Source organism: Chamaea fasciata, unplaced genomic scaffold (assembly GCF_029207755.1).
Source record: "Chamaea fasciata isolate MVZ Bird 193981 ecotype frontalis unplaced genomic scaffold, bChaFas1.0.hap1 SCAF_2, whole genome shotgun sequence".
In the NCBI taxonomy this organism is placed as follows: Eukaryota; Metazoa; Chordata; class Aves; order Passeriformes; family Sylviidae; genus Chamaea; species Chamaea fasciata.
The window spans coordinates 102,626,263-102,635,878 of NW_027094087.1; the positions used below are offsets into that span (position 1 = coordinate 102,626,263).

Here is a 9,616-nt window from a genome sequence, read left to right on the forward strand (position 1 = left end):
ATTTCTCCATATTATAGGAGGAATGTCTACAATGATGGTGCATTCCCATAAGTACAGTTTACACTACAGGGAACAAACTATTCCAAAAGTCAATGACAGTGAAGACAAAGACCTCCTAATGTGAAGTATCTGAGACAAAAATTAGTGGGGAAATAAGTAAGGGGAAAATTAAGAACTGATAAGACAGATGGAATAACCCCAAATCTCTGAATAACCTACAGCAATTTACACACCCTTCAGAAATGCAAAGTTTTTTGAATTAATGTGGTTATGTAGAATACATATTGCTATTCCACTAGCCCATGTGAATACAGATTTCAGCCTTAGGAAGACCATGTTCTTTCAGGGCACTCACTGATTCCTGTTCTGTTTATCCTATTCTACCCTTTCCTATGCTACCAAATCCTATTCTTCTTACATCACACTTATTATTGTATCTTGTCACAATCTTTCAGCTGAATGTTAAACAATATTACTCAAAACTGTTACATACAGTATTCAAAATTTTTCAGTAATTGTTTTGCTCTTGGGACAGTCTTTTCCTAAAAGTAAAAAAAAAAAAAAAGAAAGAAAGAAAATGCATATTACACTGACTAATTTTTATTTTTTAAAAAATCCAGATAATCTCACAAAATACAAAGTGAATTCTTGTGTTCCTGAAACTGAAATGGGATTTAATTAGACAGAAGGTAGTTGTTGGTGCTGGGGCTAGTACAGTTAGCATCCCTACAGCCATTCCCATGGCCAAAAAATGCCAGCTGGTAGCTTTTGGTGATTTTTGTAGATCAGACACCAACAAATAATTTTGAACCTTTTGATTGCCTTTTTGAAATTAGCCACTGGGCCTTATTTGCATGTCCTTTTTCTTCTTGATTTCAAGAAGATCTGGGTGTAAGCTGCACATCTGAAACTGTCTGTGGTCCTAAACTGTAGTGACTGTAGGTTAAATATTGGAATAGTTTGGTTTTTTTTATGAAAGGTATCTGAAAGCTGCTCCCTCCAGAATCAAAATGGCATTGGATACTTTTACGTTAAGTGACTTCTGGGGACAAATGCCATCCACTTAAACTTCAATATTTGCTGCTGTTTTTGAGTTTCACAGCTGTGTAGCTCCTGACCCAAGAGTATTTGACCTGCAAGTCCTAATGATACACAGCACAAAGTGGTATGACCTTGTAGAGTAGACCTCAGAGTCCCAGCATTACAATGACAAAAAAAAGATAGCTATGAAACTAAATAAAGGGCTCAAAAGTTAAAATTTCTCTTTTAAGATCAATGAAAAGATTTTATTTGAAGAAGTTATGGCCCATTTCTGTTAATAATGACGCTGCTGCCAGACAATCTAAGAGATATGTCCCCCTAGGCAATGGTATAGAACTAAAACCAAGTGAAAGAGACTACAATATATTAATTAATCAGTGGTCTTCCAGCTTGTTGTTGACAGTCTCCACTGAAGTTTCAGTTATTCCTAAGCATTCCATAATAAAATAGAACCCAGTTAATGAATTCAAGCAACAACAGATTAATTCAGGAAACTTCTGAACCTAGTGCAAGGATTGAGTTCTAATCCTAAATATTAGGAGGATTAAGGAGGAAAATACCATGAACACAGAAAGGCCAAGACAAAACCAACCAGCCAACCAAAAAACAATGAGGCAAGGCAAGACAAATTTTCTATTATAGGTTCTCGCAAAAACTAGAGGAGTTGGACTGCCTGATGCTTTTAAGAGATTTTTCAAAGGAATACAAATACTACCATCCACAAATGAAAGGTTTGGGGGTTTTTGTTGTTTTTTGTTTGTTTGGGGTTTTGTTTGTTTGTTTGTTTTTGGGTTGGGGGTGTTCTTTGGTGGTGGGGTTTTTTTTATTTTGTTGGTTTGGGATTTTTTTACATTTTGACTTAATACATATAAAGCAAAGGGTTTAGTTAGTGAAGAACCAAAAACGTTAAATTTGCTGTGACATTCTGGATATTCCATGTCTCTAGTCAGATGCCAGGAAGCCTGGGTTTCAATTTTTTTGCTTCTTGTGATAGACAAAGATTTCTGTTGAGTTGTGTCAAGGCTGAAGTGTGAACTTATTAGTCTTGTTACCACATTTTAGAGACAAGAAGATCTACAAGCGGAGGAGTGGACAAGCAGAAGAGGATCTGGCTAAGAACAAATAATTTGGTATGTGCTTTCTACGGCACAGTGTTTCTTAGTCATGAGGAAGTGATGAAGGTCAAGGAGTCCTTTCTTGGAGCCACATAAATACAGTTTTCTAAGAAATTTTTCAGAACATTCATCTCCTGTACATTTTCCTTTAGTGTCCTATGTTCCTTGAAAGAAAAAAAAAAAAAAAAAAAAAAAAAAAAAAAAAAAGAAAGAAAACCAAAACAGAAAACCACTTTTCTTTTCCCGAGAGTTCCACTTTGCATCTTCAGCATGGTGTTACAAGTTCATGAGCATTAAAAAACCCCAACAAAAGCAGTAAGTCAGTCCAGCTTATTCTAACAAGTAATGTTACTGTTGCAGTCACCATCTAGCTAAATGGCGCCCCACTTCAAGTATTAGCATTATAAGTTCCCAAGGAAAAAAAATTAATTCTAATTTTTTTAACATTAAAAAAGAAAAAGTCTACTCAATACAAGAAAGAACGCCATATTCTGGTAACTCTGAATTAGGTTTGCCATAATTTAGAGGTCTATAGGAAAATGGATTTCAGGACAGGCTGAGTTTCTCCTTAACAAAAGTTACAGCCATTTTGTTCTCTAAATTAAGTCAGGATAACTCCAGAAGTGCTCTGCATCAGTTACTCTACTGATAAAATGCTGTCTATGTAAGGTAGTGAAGAGCTAAGAAAGTCACAAAGCTCCTAAAGAATCATAAAGAAAAAAAAACCCAGTGACTGTATTAGAGTGGTCCTCTCACCTGCACAATTAAAGTTGGCACATTACTTTTCTGTATCTCAGTCTCAGCGCCAGGGACTTAATCAATGCATGGAAGTATGAAGATGAACAATGGCTTTTTTCACCTTTACAGAAGTCAGCTCCACAATTGCAGTGAGCAGATATTCTGCACGATGCAATGACAGCAAGAGAGGATTGAGTTTTAAGTTTAATTCTGCTGTGCAAAAAAGAAGTTGCAAAACTTTCTACAGAAAGTGAGAAATTTCTCAGCATGAATGAAATGGGCTTATGTCAGCTTATATTTGATATCTATTCTTATTTTTACCCATATTTTAAAAGGTTTTTAAAATTATTCTGCTTTAAGTCTGAAAAGAAAATCAAGCTAGGAATGGTATAATAATTTAAAAGATAATCTGGACTACCTACCTGAAATGGAGCATTATTGCATTGTTGTACAATATACTCTTCAATGAGATAGTGTCTTCAGCAATAATCACTGTCTGAATCTGTGGAGCAAAGGAAGAAATTAGGCTTGATTAATATATATTTTGACTGAGTAATTCAGCAGAACAAGACATGAAAAGGGAAAAGATCTCAGTATTGTATTAACATGTTCACAAAAATGCAGGGAAAGTAACATCTGTGAGCCAGATAAAGTAGGAGGCAGAAAAATAACAAATGAGACAGATGCTGTCAGAGATGGAAAGACTCACCTGCAGGATAAATTATTCCAACTAACCATCTCTAGTTCAGGGCCCTACAGCTCTCCCATGGGCTGACTTTTTTCAGCTGGTTTAAAATCTTCCATTTTTTTCTGGGGTTGCAGCACTGGGAACATACTATAACTCATTTATATGGAGGATAATTTGGTTTTGTTTTTTGTTAAATTTGTTTTATGTCAAATGAAAACCCCAGGGATGTTAGCTGCATTAATGTACACAATTACTAGCATATTTTACCAGTTGGATGTCATTTTGTCAACTTGGTAAAGATCAGTAAGACTACAATAAAAAGAACACATGATTTTCAGACACATTTGTTAACTCTGGGGGCTCTCCCACCTTCCTCAATACAGGTGATGAACTACAAGGAAAGGGGGTTCATTGGTTTCTTCCTGGTAATCCCATTGCACATACTTATTTTACATCACCTTTGGGGTGAGAGACAATCAAATGCACAAGCAAATACTTCTATAAACTTGGCATTCCTATGATGAGAAATGTTTAGAAGTTCAAGATAATTTCCACATTGGAAACACAAAGAAGAATATGCAGTTAAGTTTGTGCCATGATATTCAGAGTATCAATTTATGGATATTTTGTGTTAAAAGGAGGTAATCCTCATTTTTTTCAGTTCTCCTTTTTTCAGTGAAATCTCTGTGAAAATCCAGAAGATTGCTTCCACAGTGACTTTGAACCACAAGTACGCTGACCTTTAAAAATCAACACCACTTTGTGGTTCAGTTTTTATCTTTCCTCTTACTGACAACCATGAAAAAATTGTTGGCAGACTGTCAATATCTCAGACCACGGTCTTCCAGTGAGTCACTGACTGTTCAGATACCTTGTTATTCACAGTCCAGCTTCCTCCTCAAGCCCCAAAGGACCACTGGGGTGAGAAGTGCAAGATGTTAGTTATGATTCTGGATCTGGCACCTTGATAGAAAAGCTGCATTGTCCTGCCTTGAGCCCTATGGCAAGAGCAGTTGTATATCCAAGTGGCGTTGAGTTTCACAGGGGGTTTTGGCAAAAAAATCCCTGTGCTGCTTTGGGGCCCCATACTCAGAAAGGCTTTGCAGAGTATATAATTTAATTATTTTCACCCAAAGAGCAACAGAAAAGAAAGGAACAGAAAACATTTTGTATTGCAGACCCCACAATGAGGCCACATCCTTTCCCCAGCTGTGGCAGTGCTGCTGCAAAAGTCCCATCAGGATGAGCAAAAGGAACAGGAAAGGCAAAGACTGCAGTGAAACAGAGCATGGCTGCAGGACTCCAGGAGGTACTGGACTGTAGGAGCTGGGGGTAGGGGAATGAGATAGGCTTGGCAGGCTATGTCTGGGAGGAGCAGGGGGAAGAAGGTGAGAATATGGGAAATTTTTTTGTGAGATGTTAGGCACGTGGTCACACTTTGGTCAGAGAAAAGTGCTCTTCTTTGGTTAGAGAAAAGAGGTGACAGAAAGAGATATTTTTTCCAATATCAGCAAGAAGCTGGATCTTGAGGCAATATAAATCATAATATAAATGTAGCTGCTGACCATGACAACCTAATATGGATTCTCACCTCTCTTCTTAACCTCTCCTGCTAGTATTATGTCCAACTTCTACTACAGTAATAGCATTTTGTTACAATGAACTTTGTAGCTTCTTTGGCCTCCTATAAAGATCTAGTAATTTGGTTGGGTATTTCTTTTTTCTCTCAATTATCAAATAAGGACCAGCAGTAGGTACTTTTGTACAGCTGACTTAAAAGACTCCCCATGTTTTTTCTTTTGACATGTATATATGAATGTAACCAGTTATCACCATTGAGAGGAACTACAGAGAGCATTCACCAGGAAAAAATAAGGAAAACTCTAATTGAAAATCCACCCTGGTGATTTTTGTATTACATATTTGTGTCCTTATAGTATTTGAACTAAATTTCTTTTTGTGATATTTTATAGAGGCATGCTCATAATCACACATAATTAGCTGAGCAAGAAAAAAGAAACAAAACACTGACTTCCTAAAGAAGTACAATAGATTTCTCAGATATTTGTTTCAAAGCACAGTAAAAGGTGTCAGAAAGCCCCCACACTTCAAAGTTTCTGACCCAGGTCCAACCACTGCAGCTTAGAACCATGTAAAATCATCTGCTGAGGTCAAAAAAGCAGGCCCCTGCCTGTGTGACGCTGTCTGAAATAGTAAACCCTACTTCTCATCACAGGGCTGCTCCAGGTCCGCTTAGGTTCCTGGTGCTTTCAGTGCCTCAGTCAGAGATTCTTTGTGTCTTTGCCTGCAGTCCTCATGCACCCTTCAGACCGAGAGAGATAAATACATGGATGGTGGCAACTCTTCAAAGCAGTTTGACCAAGAGTGCCTTTCTAATGGCTTCAGGTGGACTTAGGAGTAGGCCTTGGTGATAGTGGCTATTATTTGAGCAGAATAAAGCTTCATGGAATTGCAACCTAGCCATATAAAAATTGTGAGCCATCCTAGGAGCTGGCTACTATATTGGTTCCACAGATTAGAAGATATATTCCTTTCTGTTTTTCAGAGGTAGGCATCAAAGCTCTGTGGCATATTAAGCATTGTCCATTAGTATGATATGACAGAAAACTACCACCTGACTCTACTTAAATCTCTAAAAAATTGGGATCTTAAGCACAGAAAAGCCCTAAAATGCTGAAGCACATCACTGTCTCAGGTGTGCTCAACAACAAAAAGGTCGAAGACCCAAAAAATAGGGCCCACCTGTTTAAATCAGAGATGGCTGAAGACAGGTAGAGATGAGAAAAAGACTTTGTAATTAAACTGCTATGTAAGAAAAACTCATCCAGAGCCTTTAGAGAAACATGCTCCTGATTTACAATCAGTTCCTTGAGGAAGGTGCTGATAAACTGTGACTGGACTTTTGACCACCCTGAGCTGTGTGGCTCATGTGGTTGCCTTCACCATGCCAATTCCTCTTTAACATCCCATACTGCTGCTTCTGATTTCTGTGATCTCTAGAGGATATCTAAACTCATTTTTTGGGGGTGTTTCTCATGAGGTGTGGACTTCCCTCACCCTTTGTGAAGTTCCAACACATACCATTTCCTGGCAAAGCCTCTACACAGCTGTTTCACCAATGGCAGATAGTGACTGTAGGATCCCAACCCTAGAGCAACGAGGGAGAAAGAAGGAATAGAAACACTACAGCTTGAGTTAATTGTCTTGCATGACATTACTGCAGTTACCTTCTCTCAAGAGTACTAGACACAATTTTTTTTTTCTTCAAGTGTCTCATCTGAGGCTCTTCTTGTTTCTCTAACAAATTTGAGACTATATATGTTTCTTTTAATCTTCTATTAAGACAATTTTCATCTTTCATTTTATGATCTCACATTGGCTTTCCTTTGATAAAACATCCCTTCTGTTAAGGCGTTTCTCTGTGATATTTGGATGTAACAGACTTCGAAACAAGTAAGTCCTTGATTAGCCTGTTTCTCCTCTCTCTCTGCCTTTTCTTAAACTTATTCAAAAATTTCAGTGAAAAAAAATACATTTCCACTTAAAACTTGAATTCTTGAGATTAAAACATGTGCAGTGAGACTCACTACCTTTCATATGAAATGCAGGAGACAGCAGGTAGCATTTAGTGCATTTCCTTTTTCTTGAAATTGCTATCTGTATTTTTTTTTTGCTGTTGTTCTGTACCTTTGCCATATCTGTATTAAAGTACACATTAGAAAAAGAGGAAAAAGGAGGGTAAAATGGATTTTTTGCCTCTCTGGTGTCATTTCTTTCCCCTATTTGTTTCTGTAAAACGATCAAAGCCATCTACCAAGATAGCAAGAGAAGGTTTAAAACGTGTTTGTCCTCTGGTTTCCTGCTGCTTAGCCTGAGCCTCTTTTTCTCTTTGCCATTTACAGCATTGGTAGCTTCATTAGCAAGGGATTACAACAACCAAACCTGCCCTGACTCTCCAGAAAATGCCCGTCCCGTCCCCCCCCAGTCTTCAATTACCTATTTAGCTACCGCTGTACATTCAAACCAGCCCCTTTTCCAGCTAGTTTGACCTGGCCAAACAAACAAGAGCAGCCCTAACCTGACAGTATGTCCTGGTTGAAGGGATCCGTCATGGGTGAACACAATCTCACCTGGCACAGAGCCTCCCCAGCCATGTCTTAGCTCACCCGACAGACTTGCAGGAACATGAATAAAGGCCAGGATCAGGGCAACAACTGCTTCTAAGTCATTTCTTGGACCTAAGAATCATTCACCTTAGCCAAAAGTGGTCTCCACATCAGTCAAATACAAGCAGAAGAAACAATCAGACTTGAAAGTGCGTGCACCTCACTCTTCACACCCTCCTCTTCCTTCTCACCTCCCAGGGCCTGCAAGTTTTGTCACTGCTGACAGGGTCAGATTATCACAGCACTTTTACCCATGGAATTGAAAAATGTCTGGATTTTCTGCATAGAAACAGGGATTCAGATGCACTCCCAAAACTCTGAAGGGAAACATGCAAACATAAGTCAGCTCAGCAGAGAAACCATGAGAACAATCATTCTCAGCCAGTGAAAGAAGCTGACAAACAGTTCATCTGTGACCTCTAGAAGTTCAGATAATCAGTGGTAAAGTATGCTCTACCACCACAACATATAGCTCTCCAGGGGACTTTCATGAAACCAAGATGATGCTGAAAATAGAAGAACCTCCCAACAGTTTCTCTAGCACCAAGGAGGTACCAGTTCCTTTGGGAATATGAATAAGAAATACATAACTAACGTATTGTATTCAGAATACAAGTACTGTAAAAGGTGGTATCATGTCTTCTGTAGGGACCTTCTACACAGATTTAGGGAATCACAGGAAATCTGCTCTGTCCAAAAAAAAACCCCAAACACTTCCCCCGTGTACACCAAAGAAAATGTCATATTCTGTTAAAATCAGTTAGTAACATATTTTTAGCTGAGACAAAAAACGAACAAACAAACAAACAAACACAAAAAACAACAAAACAAAAACCACACTAAAAAAACTGAAAGAAAAGCTACTATCTACAATATTGGTGCATTTAAATGTTTCCTTGATTTTATAAACAAGGTTGCACTGACTGGTAAAATACCAATATCCATCCGGTGTACCTTTGAAAACAGCCATCAAGGGAGATTAAAACCAACATTATTTCCAGTCTAAAAATAAGCTCTGAAAAGCACTGTACTCCATATATCTCTCAGTCACGCTTTGTTTCTTTTGCACTGCTCTGGCACAAATGGGCTCTCAAACCAGCTGATAACACTGATCACCTTGCAGGGAGAGATAAAAGGAGTCTCTTTTTGAGAAGACTGAGAGCACTTCTCTTGTCTGTCTTACCTCTGAGAAAACGCTTGCAGCCCTGGACACTGATTTGTGAACCCAGGAATGCGAAGGTGGCCCTGCTGCCATCACTACATGCTTCACCATGGGCAGAAATACAAATGAGTTCAGCATCCTCATTTCTGAAGAAAAATTGCAGAAATTGCCAAATCTAACTTTTTTTCCTATTAACACATGTAAATAGACCAGATAGACCAGTTCAGCTTAACAAACTGGTTTTGACTAAAATATCACTAAAATTAAGGAGCCTCCAGAACAACACTCTGCTTTATCCATACCAGTGCTCTAATTTTCAGAAGACAGGTGAAATCATTAGCTTGATCCTCTCTATTTCAATGCAGAGTGGCCAACAGACACGTACAAACCTTATGCTACCATCAAAAATTTCTCCATAGCAGGGCAGCTAGCAGACAAATATCTCAAATAGCTATTCAGACAGACCCAGAAATAATGGAATTTAGGCAAATTCTGGACAGCCTTATGTGTCTTGAGACAGAGCAGAGGGACAGAATCTCCTTCCTCAACCTGCTGGCCACACTTCCCTTGCTGCAGCCTAGGACACAGTTGGCTTTCTGGGCTGCAAATGAACATGGACAGCTGATATCCAACCTCTCACCTACCAGCACCCCCACGTCCTGCCAGGCAGGGCTACTCTCAATTT

General features: G+C 38.6%; 1 long non-coding RNA gene across 2 annotated transcripts; it reads right to left on the minus strand.

The window, feature by feature from the left end:
- Positions 1 to 666: 666 nt before the first annotated feature.
- LOC136286097 (uncharacterized) lies at positions 667 to 9,072 on the minus strand. Of its 2 annotated transcripts, none has more exons than XR_010719753.1 (4): positions 8,953 to 9,072; positions 3,317 to 3,396; positions 2,913 to 3,056; positions 667 to 2,312 (listed from the first exon to the last, which is right to left on the minus strand). It is a non-coding gene; the product is annotated as an uncharacterized lncRNA (long non-coding RNA). The 2 variants fall into 2 exon arrangements; XR_010719752.1 differs by having other exon boundaries at positions 667 to 2,320.
- Between the last annotated feature and the right edge of the window lie 544 nt (positions 9,073 to 9,616).